This window comes from Neofelis nebulosa, chromosome 3, assembly GCF_028018385.1.
Source record: "Neofelis nebulosa isolate mNeoNeb1 chromosome 3, mNeoNeb1.pri, whole genome shotgun sequence".
NCBI classification, from domain to species: domain Eukaryota; kingdom Metazoa; phylum Chordata; class Mammalia; order Carnivora; family Felidae; genus Neofelis; species Neofelis nebulosa.
The window spans coordinates 165,086,581-165,100,027 of record NC_080784.1 but is presented as its reverse complement, the minus strand read 5'-3'; the positions used below and the strand labels follow the sequence as shown (position 1 = coordinate 165,100,027).

The 13,447-nt window shown below is 43.4% G+C and overlaps 2 long non-coding RNA genes and 1 other non-coding gene across 6 annotated transcripts; 2 read left to right on the top strand and 1 right to left on the bottom strand.

The window, feature by feature from the left end:
- Nucleotides 1–311: 311 nt before the first annotated feature.
- On the top strand, nucleotides 312–2,772 carry LOC131507597 (uncharacterized). Its single transcript, XR_009259583.1, has 3 exons — nucleotides 312–716; nucleotides 988–1,125; nucleotides 1,992–2,772. It is a non-coding gene; the product is annotated as an uncharacterized LOC131507597 (long non-coding RNA).
- On the top strand, nucleotides 1,406–1,525 carry LOC131508265 (small nucleolar RNA SNORA26). The gene has a single exon (XR_009259963.1). It is a non-coding gene; the product is annotated as a small nucleolar RNA SNORA26 (small nucleolar RNA).
- Nucleotides 2,773–4,469: 1,697 nt separating the features above from the next.
- On the bottom strand, nucleotides 4,470–9,277 carry LOC131507596 (uncharacterized). Of its 4 annotated transcripts, none has more exons than XR_009259580.1 (5): nucleotides 8,974–9,277; nucleotides 8,683–8,764; nucleotides 6,857–6,991; nucleotides 6,108–6,237; nucleotides 4,470–5,423 (listed from the first exon to the last, which is right to left on the bottom strand). It is a non-coding gene; the product is annotated as an uncharacterized LOC131507596 (long non-coding RNA). The 4 variants fall into 4 exon arrangements; XR_009259578.1 differs by having other exon boundaries at nucleotides 4,470–5,426; nucleotides 8,974–9,276; XR_009259582.1 differs by lacking the exon at nucleotides 6,108–6,237 and having other exon boundaries at nucleotides 8,974–9,270.
- Nucleotides 9,278–13,447: the final 4,170 nt, after the last annotated feature.

Genomic DNA, 13,447 nt, shown 5'->3' with positions numbered 1-13,447 from the left:
GCACATACTCCGATTTTATTCCGCTTGTTTGTCAAGTGTGAGTCTGTCACCTAGGGAAGGTTTATGGTGCTCCCCAACCGCTTGCTGATTGAAGTCCGCTCTTTGAACGCGGTTAGCGAATGAAGGAACAGTGGTCCTTTCAGGTTTAGGAGGAGCCGCTGGGTGCGCCTGGTGAAAGAGACAAGGTCCGGCTTCTCTTTAAGCTTCCAGATTAGCAGGACAGACTCAAGACACATACTGGACTGGTGTAGTTGTAGGAAAGGGAATCTGGATCCTGGCACAGCCCTAGAGTAACCACGAACTCTCCCTAGGAGGGGCCCCTAGGAAGGCACAGCGCCTGCGAGAACCACGTCCTCCAGGGCCAAGGGGAGGCGCTAGGGCTCCGGAGCTTCCGAGAAAGATGCTCCTGCAGGCCTAGCGCATCCTCCGCCCGCGGAAGAGCGCGGAGGAGCGCGGAGGAGCGCGGAGAAGCGCGGAGGAGCCCGGAGGAGCCCGGAGGAGCCCGGAGGAGCCCGGAGGAGCCCGAAGGAGCCCGAAAGACCGGGGCGGGCCGAGAACCGCGGGGGCCAATGGCCGGGCCCGCCCCGCCCCCTGGCCGGAGACTTGAGGGGATTGGCTGCCCGCCTCCCGCTGCGCCGCCGACCTCGTCGCCGCGCCACCGCCGGGTTCTCTGTGCCGCACGCGAGGCGTCGGCTTCAGTCCCGCGGAGCTGAGCCGTAAGTGTCGGTGGGCATGGGGGAGGGTGCCAGGCCTCCGGGCCCGGGTGGGGCTGCGCTCGCCCCGTGTCCCCTCTAGCTTTGCCCGCCTGGAGCTCCGCTGCTCCCGGCGGCCAGAACGGAGGGGTAGAGCAGCCCTCGGCGGCCCGGGGGGCGGGCGGTCCAGCCCGTCCCGGGGCCGCGCGAGGCACAGACGCCGCGCGGAGCCGCCGAGAGGCTTCCCCGCGGGCAGGCCCGGGCGCCCTAACCATCTTGCGCTTTGCTCCCCCAGGGCGCGGCCGCAGTGGCGGCTGCTTTGCGGCGGGTTCGGGGCCCGGCCCCCGCCTGCGAATGCGGGAGCCCGACCCGGGGCCTGCGGAGTCGGTCTCCGACGTGTGCGGGGCTGCAGCGGCCTGACTTACAGGCGCAGGTATGTCCCCGTCGTGGAGGGAAAAGCGAGGCGTTCGGCCCGGAGCACGTGGCCAATGGCGACCCGGGGTTCCCACGTGCTTGGTTCCAAGGCCCCCCAGTTGTCTGCCCCTTCGGATAGAGGGCATGTAAGTTCCCTGCTCCCTCACCCCCCGCAGGACAACTGCTTCCGGTGGGTTTTCGGACTTGGCCCTGGAAACCGCTGAGGTTCAGGGAGTGTTGTCGGGAGAGGAGAGCAGCGGTCGTAGAGAAGCCTGTAAAACCCCAGACCGCCCTTTCCTGTGCCCTTTTAAGGTTGACGCAGTGCCTTAAGAGGCTAACACAGAAGGGTAAAGTAAGTCTCCATAAAACCCAGGGATGAGACTAAAACTCCTCTCTGGATCCTGTCTGGAGTCACAGCGGAACCAGAGGAAATTTTTCTTGAAGTTTCAGCACCTTTGTGATATTTTTATACGGTTAATAATAGCACAGTGATAAATTTAACCTTAACCTTAGTTTTGACGATACCTTCAGAGATGCCTTTTATTTATTTTTTGACGATTATTTATTTTGAGAGAGAGAGAGAGAGAGAGAGAGAACATCCCAAGCAGGCTCTCCGCTGCCAGCGCAGAGCCGGAAGTGGGGCTCAAGCTCACAAATGGTGAGATCATGATCTGAGCCAAAATCTTGACCCCCATGCTTAACCAACTGAGCTGCCCAGGTGCCCCAAGGGCAGCTTATTTTTAAAGGTGAGAAACCCGGGTATTGGAACAGTGCATACAAGTCTTTTTCTGCGCCACCTTTGAGACAAACTGAAAAGAATTTACCTCAAAATTTGCTTTCTGTTTAAAATGTAAAAGGTCATTTGAAAATTTTTCTTTTTTGTAGGTTGAAAACTACAGGCACAAGCCATGGAAGCTGGAATACTCTAATGCTGGTATTTTAACTGATTTATTGCAACTCTGCAGTTTACAACATACACATGCCTCTAATGAGGTCAAATATTCTTTCACTTGTAGCAACCATGTATCCAGTGCAGGACAGCGCTGGCAGTGAGGGCAGCACAGCAGGTGTTCGATTTCTCATCTTGTCATTTAGTTCTTACAACTTTGTGAAGGTGACGCTGTGCTCTCATTTTACAGATGAAGCAACCACAGGTTAGGTACTGACTCAAGGTCCTGTCACATGTGTAGCCCTGAACACGGATCCTCATGTAACTTTCTGGCTATGTGACCTCTTGGAAAGTTACTTCCCTCTCTTGGCATTTCATGTTGTAGTGTAACTGTAGAAATGCTGAAACAGATGAGGCCAGTTTGGTCAGGGGAGAGCACAGAGGTATTAAGAATATAAGCTCTTCATAGTATTTAGTTACATTGAACCTACAGAAGTTGCAATTTGGCACAAAGGGAGCATCTGTCAGCATGTTAGGTGGTTTTGATGAATGAGCAGAACGGCTATGAGGGGGGATTTAAAGGGCAGGACGGTGCTAGATTGTTAGAACGTGAAAGTATTGCACTGGAGTGATGGGGGAAGGTTTTGTATGGGGAGAAATGTAACTGTAGCAAGATGAACAGAGCCTAGTATCAGCTAGTTCTTCCTTCTGACCTGCCCTGATTGTCTGTAAATACCTCATTTTCCAGTAATTTTAAATAAAGATAATTAATATTCACCTTGGATTTTTTTTTGTTTTTTTTTTTTTGAGGGGCAGATGGGGAGAGATTCTCAAGCACTTTCCATGCTTAGCTCGGATCTCCACGCGGGGCTTGATCCCACAGCCCTGGGCCGAAATCAAGAGTTGGATGTTGAACCCACTGAGCCACCCGGGCATCCCCACCTTGGAATCCCTCTTAATGCTTATTTCATAACACTGTTGCAGCCTTTGTATCTAAATTGCATTTTTTAATATTACCTATTACATTGTAAAACCCAGCCTTGTGATTTTTAGGTAATTTACACAACAAATGTGTTAGAAGGCCAAAATTGCTAGAGGGGAAAAAGTGGGAGGGGGGATAGGAAGTACATGTATTTGCACTGACTGGAGGACATTTATAAGTTCAGACAGGGCTGGCCAGGGAGTGCTGATGATAAAAAAAAGTGTGTGTGTGTGTGTGTGTGTGTGTGTGTGTAGTTGGGTGAAAAATGTAAGCAGTCTTAAGCCAGGCAGTGAAACAGTGCGGAAAAATAGGGAACTCATTTTTTTTTTAAGGTGCCACAGAGACCAGGATTTAGAACTATAGACACTGTCTGGTGTGATAGCCACTAGTCACATGGGGCTATTTAAATTTAAATCAAAACTGAATAAAATGAAAAATGTGGCTCAGTTGTGTCAGCCACATTTCAAATGCTCAGTAGTCACAAGTGGCTAGAAGCTACTGTACTAGCAACAGATACAGAATATATCCATCACTACAGAAAGTTTCATTGGCAGTACTGTTCTAGAGGTTATAGGGTGTTTTACAGAAGAGAAAAATCTATGGGATAGTGGACTGGATAATGACTCCCAAAGATAATCGAGTCCTAATCTCAAACCTGTAAATGTTACTGTATTTGGAAAAGGTGATTTGCAGATGTGATTAGATTAGGAATCTGGAGATGGGAAGATTATCCTAGATAATCTGTGAGCCCTAAGTCTAATCACAAATGCCTTTGTAAGAGGGATGCAGAAGATTCCATGCTCAAAGGAGGAGGCTGTGTGAAGACAAGTAGAGATTAGGGATGCCTGGGTGGCTCAGTTGGTTAAGCAACTGACTGGCTTAGGTCATGATCTCACGGTTCGTGGGCTTGACCCCCACCTCAGCTCTGTGCTGACAGCTCAGAGCCTGGAGCCTGCTTCGGATTCTGTGTCTCCCTCTCTCTCGAAAATATTTAAAAAAAAAACTTTAAAAAAAGATCTGATTTTGGCCTTGAAGATGATGTAGATACAACTTCAGGCTAGGTAAGGCTGGCAGCCGCCAGAAACTGGGAGACTCAAGCAACTGACCCCCTCCTCCCCAGAGCATATACTTAATTTCTGGGGCTCAAAAACTGACAGAATAAACTTCTGTTGTTCTAAGCCACCGAGCTTGTAATTGGTTGCAGTAGCTAGCCTCTGGTAACTAATACTTTAGACTGAAAGCTTCAGATCACAAGTCTAGCTGGAGCTGGAACCTCACCACATTGCCTCCTACGCTGTGTTTTTATTATGGGTTATGGGTCTGCGGGTCAGGGGGGTTAGATCTTATCTATCCATTAGTCGATTTTTTAAAAATTTGAGGTATGGCAATTAAGTTAAACTTTATTTAGATGAAAACCATTAGAGACATGAGCAGGTGGCTAAAATATGGAGGATTAGCAAATGCCTCATAACACAGATGATCAACACTAATATAAAAAAATCAATTTATGGTTTATTGGGACGTCATTTATGTACATTTTCAGTAAATTTCATTTACACAGTACAAAGCACCTCCAAAGATCAAGCTGTAACAAAGTCAGTAATAAAAAATTAAGACAATATGAAAAACATCATTCTAATTTTTGCTTTGTGGGCCACACAGCTTTGACCAGCCGGGTCCCAGAGGTAATATAGACCATTAAAATGAGATCATTTTTCCATGACAACCTCAATTAGTTTTGGCTCATGTTCCACAAAATGTAAATTTGGATTTCTGGGAGTCTTTTAAAACAGCAACAAAAAACCCTTAATAGTATAACTAATAAAACTAGTCTTTTCAGAGTCACTGCCATGGGGCTCTGACTTAAGTCCTATATGTTGCAATTTGGTGCATCTAAGTTGCTACAATACCAATACTGAATGATGACAGTGTCCTACTGGAGACTAGAAATTGGGGCAAAAACAAGTTTCTCAATGAGAAATTCATCCTGTTGTACTCAAAATCTCTTCTTATGGGAAGGAACAACACGTGATTCAAGTAGCTCTTTAAAATGCTAATGTTAATGGACAAAAATAACAAATTGTTTTCTAGGTTTATCAAAATTTCTTTTATGTGAAATCATTTTTCACCTATTATTTTGTATCTCATTCTGACATGAATTACCAATGCTTTTCTATTAATGTTTCAGCAAAGCTACCATTGGACTTGACCATAATGTACTTAAAGCTATTTGTGGCCAACTGAATATCCAAGATCATACCTTCCCTTTGATGAATGCTTATTAGAGCTGAAGCTTAGGATATGACCCCACGCTCAGTAGCACACGTAGACAATGTGAAGGTGAGAATGCAGTTCCTTGTTGTTGATGAAGAGATTGTGTATGTTGTTATTCATACGTTGCTAATTGTCATCATGCCTTTCAAAACTCGAAGCGTGGAATCTCGTTCTCCTGGTGAAAGAAGTTAGGAACAAAATTGAACTCTATTTGTCTACCCTTCATACCAAATTCCAGACCCAAACAGTTTATATATGAGAATCCATTTGAAACTAAAATTTAGATTACATAAAGAATAGAAAGTTTTGTGGGCTTTTGACCAAAATCAGGTCCTGATTTGGGGGTGGGGGGAGTGGAAGGGAAGAGTATATTTTTACTAAAACTGCCCACTATTCCTACAGCCTCTTCTGTTTCATTCTTGCGGACAGATTTGAATTCCAGTTTCCAACATCTGACCTCCTCCATCTCCCACCACAAAAATTCCATTATTACAAGTCTGAATATTTCTGCCTAAAGATGGCCATTCTTTTCTTATCGTTGTTGAAACAGTACCATAAAGGGGCACCTGGGAGGCTCAGTTGGTTGAGCATCCGACTTCAGCTAAGATTATGATCTCACGGTTCGTGAATTCAAGTCCCGCATCGGGCTCACTGCTGTCAGTGCAGAGCCCGCTTTGCATCCTCTGTCCCCCCATTGTCTCTTTGCCCCGCTCACACTCTCTCCCTCAAAAATAAATAAACATTAAAAAAATAACATGAAGTATTTCCATACAGTGTAACACTGATGTCCAGCTCCCTGTTGAAAGTTTAACTGCCCAGACTGTAGGTAACCTACTGACTATTCAAATGAGCTCACCCTGAAAAGACAAGGTAGAAATTTAGGTACTGCGGTAACAGAGGGCCAGGTTCCCAATAAACCTCTAGGCTCCATGCTCTCTCCTTTGTCCACTCAACTCCACAGGTTTGACTCTGCTCAAATCATGTACCTACAAAGCCAACGGAACACGTTTGAAAAAGCTCAGCTCACTTGAGATTCAGATACAAGTTACTCCAAGACCCGTGAAACTAAACTGTATGTAGGATTGTGCCCTGAATATATACCCAAGTGTCAGGTTCATGTGCAGCTCTGTTATCGTTTGGCCTCGGCAGAGTCCTGAACCACAACAGAATGAGATATAATCCTCCTAGAAACTTTCCTCATGTGCAAGTTTTCTTTCAGCATGAGTTTGTTTCTTAGTCTACATTTCACTTTTCAGCTATCTGAGCCAACCCGATTTCTGACCTTCTCAATGTTTTCCTGTGTTCTGTGGATAACTGGACAGCCACTTTTCACATCACATGGATATCATCTCTGCCTTCTTTAAACCTTTTGTGCCAGTCAAAAACTCTTGCTCTCGACATTACTTCTTCACCATAAACTACTTTTAACATCTCAAGTGTCTCACTTGCAGATTTATTTAACTTTACACAAAACTTAACATGAATTCGTTGCTCTAAGTAACGGTCACTCATTTTGATGGTGGAAAAAAGAATAATTCTATTCACATGTACTCACAAGGTTAGTGGGCAACCTGGAAAGCACTGCTGTGCCAGCTAAACACGTACCTGGGCAACAGTCACTCCTCCTGTGATTTCACAAGCCACACATGGAAAAACAGTCCAAACAGAAGACTGCAAACAATCTTTGGAGGAGTTGATGAAGGTTTCAGCATCGTATATATACCATCTCAGCTTGAACACCTTGTATTTTCCCATATACAAAAGGGGAGAAAATAAATCAGCATTTTCTTACTTGTCGAATGGCTAAGAAAATGGTATTTGAAATATATGAACTATGCGCAGGGAGCATTTAGCCTCCCCACCTCCCAAAAAAAACCCTAAGATAAAATCCATCCTAATAACAGTATGGAAGATGCCATTCGTCTTGGCTGTATGTTTAGAAAGAGCTAGTTTGAAATTATGGGGCTTTTTTGTTTGTTTTTAACACTTTATTTTTTTAAGTTTATTTATTTTGAGTATGAGCAGGGAAGAGGGGCAGAGGGAAAGAGAGGATCTTAAGCAGGCTCCACACTCAGCCCAGGGCCTGATGTGGGGCTTGATCTCATGACCATGGGATCATGACCTGAGCTGAAACCAAGAGTCAGACGCTTAACCAACTGACCCACCCAGGTGCCCTGAAATTATGGTTTTTCTAATGATGTTGATTGATAGGTCAAATGTAAGATATCAAAATAGTTTATTTCCAAGTACATAACAAGAATAGATTTGGTTGTCTCCAGTGTGTGTAATACAATGTATGTAGTTGAGTGTTTAGGAATTTTAACATTTAAACATTGTTACCTATATTCATCCTGCACATACTATCTAGTGTATTCAAAATTTAAAACAAACACACATACACTGAAAAACGGCATCTTGTAAGCTTTGAACATGAATTTCTCTCATTTAGTTCTCAAATCAAAACTTGAAAAGGTTTCACAAATTATGTTTGTACAACCCAAATGCTGGAATTAAAGTTATCCAATGATTGGTTGCAAATATAGACTGTATTTGATGAGTTCTGGTGTGTGTGTGTGTGTGTATGGTGAAATATACAGGCCATAAACCATTTTTAAGTGTGTAATTCAGAGGCGTTACTTACATTCATAATGTACAACGATCACATTTCCAGGACGTTTCCATCATCCCAAACAGAAATTCTGTACCTATTAAATAGTAACTCCCCATTCTCTCCTCTCCCTGGACCCTGGTAAACTCTGTTTCACTTTTTGTCTCTATGAATTTGACTAAGTTCCTCATATCGGTGGAACCATACAGTATTTGTCTTTGTGTCTGGCTTATTTCACTTAGCATGTTTTCAAGATTCTCCTATGTTGTAGCAGGTATTACTGACTCCTTAAGGTTGACTAAATACTCCATTGCATGTATATGTACATTTTGTTTATCCATTCCTTTCTACATTTACTTGGGTTGTTTCTACCCTTCGGCTATTAGAAACAATGTTACTGTGAACATGGATGTACCAGTAACTGAGTGTCTGCTTTCAGTTTTCTGGGGTATATACCAGTAAGTGGAATTGCCGGATCATATGGTAACTCTGTGTTTCATTTTTTGAGAAATCATCAAACTGTTTTCCAAAGCAACTACACCATTTTGCATGCCCACAAGCAATGCACAAGGGTTCCAATTCCTCCATATCCTCACCAACAATTATTTTCTACAAACTTTCACACCGGTGGGTGAAAATTCCGGTATCTATAGGGTTAAGTATTTGCTTCCCAATCCTCCTTTGCCTCCCCATCTCCCCAGGCCTCCCGCTTTTTTGGCAGTGCTTTTCCTTCAGTGAAAACACAGATAATGTTGTGGTTTTTGACAAGCACAAGAATTCAATAAATACTGACATGCTCCTTTACTGGAGGAATCCGCATTACCTTTTTGGGAGGTGAATAGAGCTGCTTTAAGTGTCTGCATTAGAAACGAAGTTCAAAATGTAAGTGTGACTCCACTTGAACTCTGTAAATTAGCAGAAAAAGCACGTGTTAAAAACGGGCTGGGACACTTAAGTAAGGCGGTTAAACCCTAGAAGCATAGTATACTCTACTGTATACTCCATGAACTAAAAAGGGCGTTAGCATTAGAACCACAAGTTCACCCACTATTTTTAATCCAAATGTTCCTTTCAAGGTTGCACACCCTTCCACATAGGTGGAGTGAGTCAGTACCTGGCAGGGCTTAATCGGGTCTCGCTTTCCTACCACGGCGTCCTTCTGCCAAGTGGCAGCAGAGTGTCTCTGCCAGTCCATCTCCGCTCGGGCGGAGGAGAAGGCAGGTAAAGGTCCAGCCCGAGAACCCAGTGCCCGGGCCGCGCCTCACCTGGGCCTCGGGCTCCAGGGTGGGAGGACACGCAGCTCCCAGCCTGCGCCTCGTCAAGGTCCCTGGCCGTACCCACGACACCAGACAGCCCCCCACTCAGCCTCGACCCGGCAAAAGGCTCCAAGTGTCGGAGGATCCAGACCAATCGACAAAGCACCGCCGAAAACCGGGACTCTCGCGAGACACAAGACTCCTGGGAGGTTCGTCGTGCCAATCACCGGATGGGGGCGGTCCCAGAGCGCGTTCAATTGGCTAACCATGGGAAAGCTCGCGTCCCATTGGCATCTTTTCTGGCCCCAACTCCACCCCTCGACCGGAATGCCCGCCCCCTTCAATGGCCCCACCTCTGAACTGAGTGGTTAGGGAGGAGGGGAAACGCCTACAGTAGCGCTGGGCTCCAGGTGCTGGAGCTCAGGCGCCCGAATGGTCCTAACCCTTTACCTGGGGCACCATAGGAACAGGTCACGCTCAGGTTCTGACATGTTCCGTGGTATTCCTTACTTCGGCCATTTACTCTGTATTCCACACTATCCGGTCTTAGGCAGGGAGGTGATTTTACCTGTGCTTGAAAGAAGGCAAGGTTGCATGGACTAATTAAGATGTTTCCCTTAAAGCTTTCTAATCCAAATACCTTATATCTTGCTCTGCATGGTATGCAAGGAGCATTGATTTGTTTGTTTGATTTGGAACAATAATTAAACCCATTGTGCCTTCCCATTAACTCATCAGAAGAGCCCCAGTGAAGTAGGTACTATTACTGTCCTTGTCAGCCCTTTTGCTCTACTTTAATTCACGCCTTCATAATTGCTTGCCTGGATTACTTCTACAAACAGCCCCTTAGCTCCTTAGCTATCCTCTACAAAGCCGAGGATTAAACTTTCTAATGCAAATCTAATCATGTCTCAAATCCTTCTCAGGTCTCTCAAATGTCAATCCTTCTGTGGCCCTGTGTTGTCCACAGGTTCTGGCAGAAGCTGCTTTTTATCAAAATATGACATATCTATGGTAAGTACACAAATCATAAATGTGCAGCCTGCTAAAATTTCACAAATAGATCACACTAGCAGCCAGCTCAAGAAACAATGTAACCAGCATCCCAGAAGTGTTTCTAATCACTAACCACTTCCTTCCCTGCTCAGAGTTATCCACTATCCTTAGAATTGTTTAAGTGGTCAGTAGAGTAGCAACCTTGTGTTTGTACATTATACAAAGGGGTCCATTACAGCATGTAATCTTTTATGTCGAGTTTCTTTAACTCACTTTTATGTTCATCAGGTTCATCCATACGTTAACTACATTTATAGTTTGTTCATGAGGATGCTGTATTGCATTTCACTGTGTGAATACACCACAATTTGCCCAATCAATTGTTGATAGACATTGGAATAGGGTATATTTTGGCGCTATTAAAAATATTGCTGCTATGGACATTGTAATATAAATCTTTTGATGAACATGATGAATGCATTACTCTTGGATATATACCTAGAAATGGAAATGTTGGGCATAGGTTGTGCCGTGTTCAAATTTAGATATTTTTAAACTTTTCCAAAGTACACCAATTACATTCCTATCAGCAAAATATGACAGTTCCATCTTTTCCACATTCTCATCAACACTTGGTATTTTTCATCTTTTTTCATTTTGGCAATTTTGGTGGATGATAATCATGTCTCATGCGAGTTTAATGTGCATCTCCCTGATGATTAAGGAGGTTGAGCACCTTTACATATGTTTATTAGTTGTTTATAATTTTATGAAGTGTCTGTTAAAATTTTACTCATTTTTGTCAGCTGAGTGTCTTTTTTATGTATTTTTCCTAACGTTTGATTACAAAAAATTTCAAATACTTAGCAAAGTTTAAAGAATTTTACAATGAACATACATAAATCTGCCATATAGATTCTATGAATAACATTTTATGAAACATGCTTTATTACATTTCTATCCTTTATCCATCTGAATGTTGTTGCATTTCAAAGTAAATTGCAGATAGCAATACATGTCCTCTAAATACTTTAGCCTGTATATCACTTATGTGAAATTAAATTCACAAATCTTTATTGTATATTTGCTGAGTTTTGAGCAAGTGAGTCTTGAGTTCTATGCCTCCTCCCAGTCAATCTTCATTTCCACTTTCCTGGGCACAACCTCCATTCTGATTTATTCTCCACTATATAGCTTTATGTGTTTCAAAATTTCATAATCCTGGAATTGAACAGTGTGTACTCCTGTGTAAGCCTGCTTTCACTCAGCATACTGTATTTCTCATTCCATGTTGTTGCATACGTCAGTGATCTATTTAATTACTGAGTGGTATTCCATTGGACACATATACCACAGTCTGTTGATATGTAAGCGGTTTTCTTGTATGCATCCTTTGTCAGGTATATGTGTTGCAAATATCTTCTTCAATTCTGCGTTTCTTTTCATTCTTTTAGTAAATGAAGTCTTTTGAGAAATAAACAAGTTCTTCATTGTAATCTTCCAGTTTGTTGATTTCTATGTTGACTGTTTCTGATGTAAGAAGTCTTTGCTTACTCCAAGTCATTAAGATTTCTCCTGTGTTTTCTTCTAAAAATTTTACTATTTTAATTTGCCCATTAAACTATTTGGAATTGACTGTTGTAAGTGGTGGGATTTAGAAGTAGATCCAGATGCTTTTTTTTCCATGTGGATATCCAATTAATCCAATGTGTTAACTTAAAAGATCATTTTCGGGGCGCCTGGGTGGCTCAGTCGGTTGGGCGTCCGACTTCGGCTCAGGTCATGATCTCGCGGTCCGTGAGTTCGAGCCCCGCGTCAGGCTCTGTGCTGACCGCTCAGAGCCTGGAGCCTCTTTCAGATTCTGTGTCTCCCTCTCTCTCTGCCCCTCCCCCGTTCATGCTCTGTCTCTCTCTGTCTCAAAAATAAATAAACGTTAAAAAAAATTAAAAAAAAATAAAAGATCATTTTCCCCACTTGCAGTGTCATAAATCAGGTAGCCATGTGTAGACCTATTTTGCACTGCTATTGTGTTTGATCCATTTGCTTTGTCTATCTTTGCATCAAGACCACCCAGTCTTCATTACTATTTGCTGTATAATGACCCTTTATAGTACATCACTGAACTGAAATTTTGATTTAATTAAATTTGATCTAACTAGCCATGTAGCTAGTGACCACCAAATTGGACAGCACAGATACAGAACGTTTCCATCCCCGTGGGAGGTCCTGTTGATAGTACTGCTTTGGAAGACATCCAGAGCCCAATACCAGATCCTCCGTATCAGACAGGCCATTTTGAGTTTATTGCTGGACTGCTCTTCAAAAATATCTGTGTATAATCGCATTTTAGAAATTCAAAACACATCTTCCCACATGTAGGTAAGACACCCAGCTCTTTTGACCTTGCACTTTTAGCAATGAAAATATGCTTTGGGAGACATTTCCTATGATGAGACACCATAAAATATGTAGCCCCAAATCATATGAAAAGATACCTGTGTAGCACCATTACATGTAGTTTACTATCTGTTCTGGTCCAAGGTCACACTTAATTCTCTTTTAGAGGTCTTTTCTGGGCTGTCACAGCTGTGTTTGAGAGAGTTTGCCCTTACACCTGCCATCAGAAGGCTGAGTCAGATCCGGCTCCTGTGTGTAAGGAATTCCTCAAACCATTTTGTCCTGTTTATTCCACCAGTCTTGTGACATAAAATGATGCACATGTACTTATTATGTACTTCAGGTGTTACTTTTTACAGTAGATGTATTATTTGTCCCTACAATGCTTGAATTTGAAAACTTTCTTTTTTAATGTCTTTTGTTTTATAGTAGTGTGATGGCTATTTTATTTTATTTTTTTAATGTTTATTTATTTATTGAGAGACACACACACACACAGAGAGAGAGAGAGAGAGAGAGAGAGAGAGAGAGAGAGAGAATGTGTGCGTGTGAGCAGGCGAGGGACAGAGAGAGAGAGAGAGAGAGAGAGAGAGAGAGAATCCCAAGCAGGCTCTGTGCTGACAGTTCAATTGCAGGGCTCGAACTCACGACCCATGAGATCATGACCTGAGCTGAAATCAAGAGTTGGACCCTGAACTGACTGAGCCCCCCAGGTACCTCCTGTGATGGTTATTTTAATTTGTCTTCAATTTCCAGACTTGAGTATAGCACAGGGCTTTACTGGCAGTCTACATTTCCACTGGGGCAACGAGTATTTATGGAGAACCTACTCTGCGAGGTGCCCTGAGAGAGGCCCTGGAGAGACACTATGATGAATAATAGATGATAGTTACCACTGAGCATCTATGAGAGCTCTCACACTTGCATTTGTTATTTTTA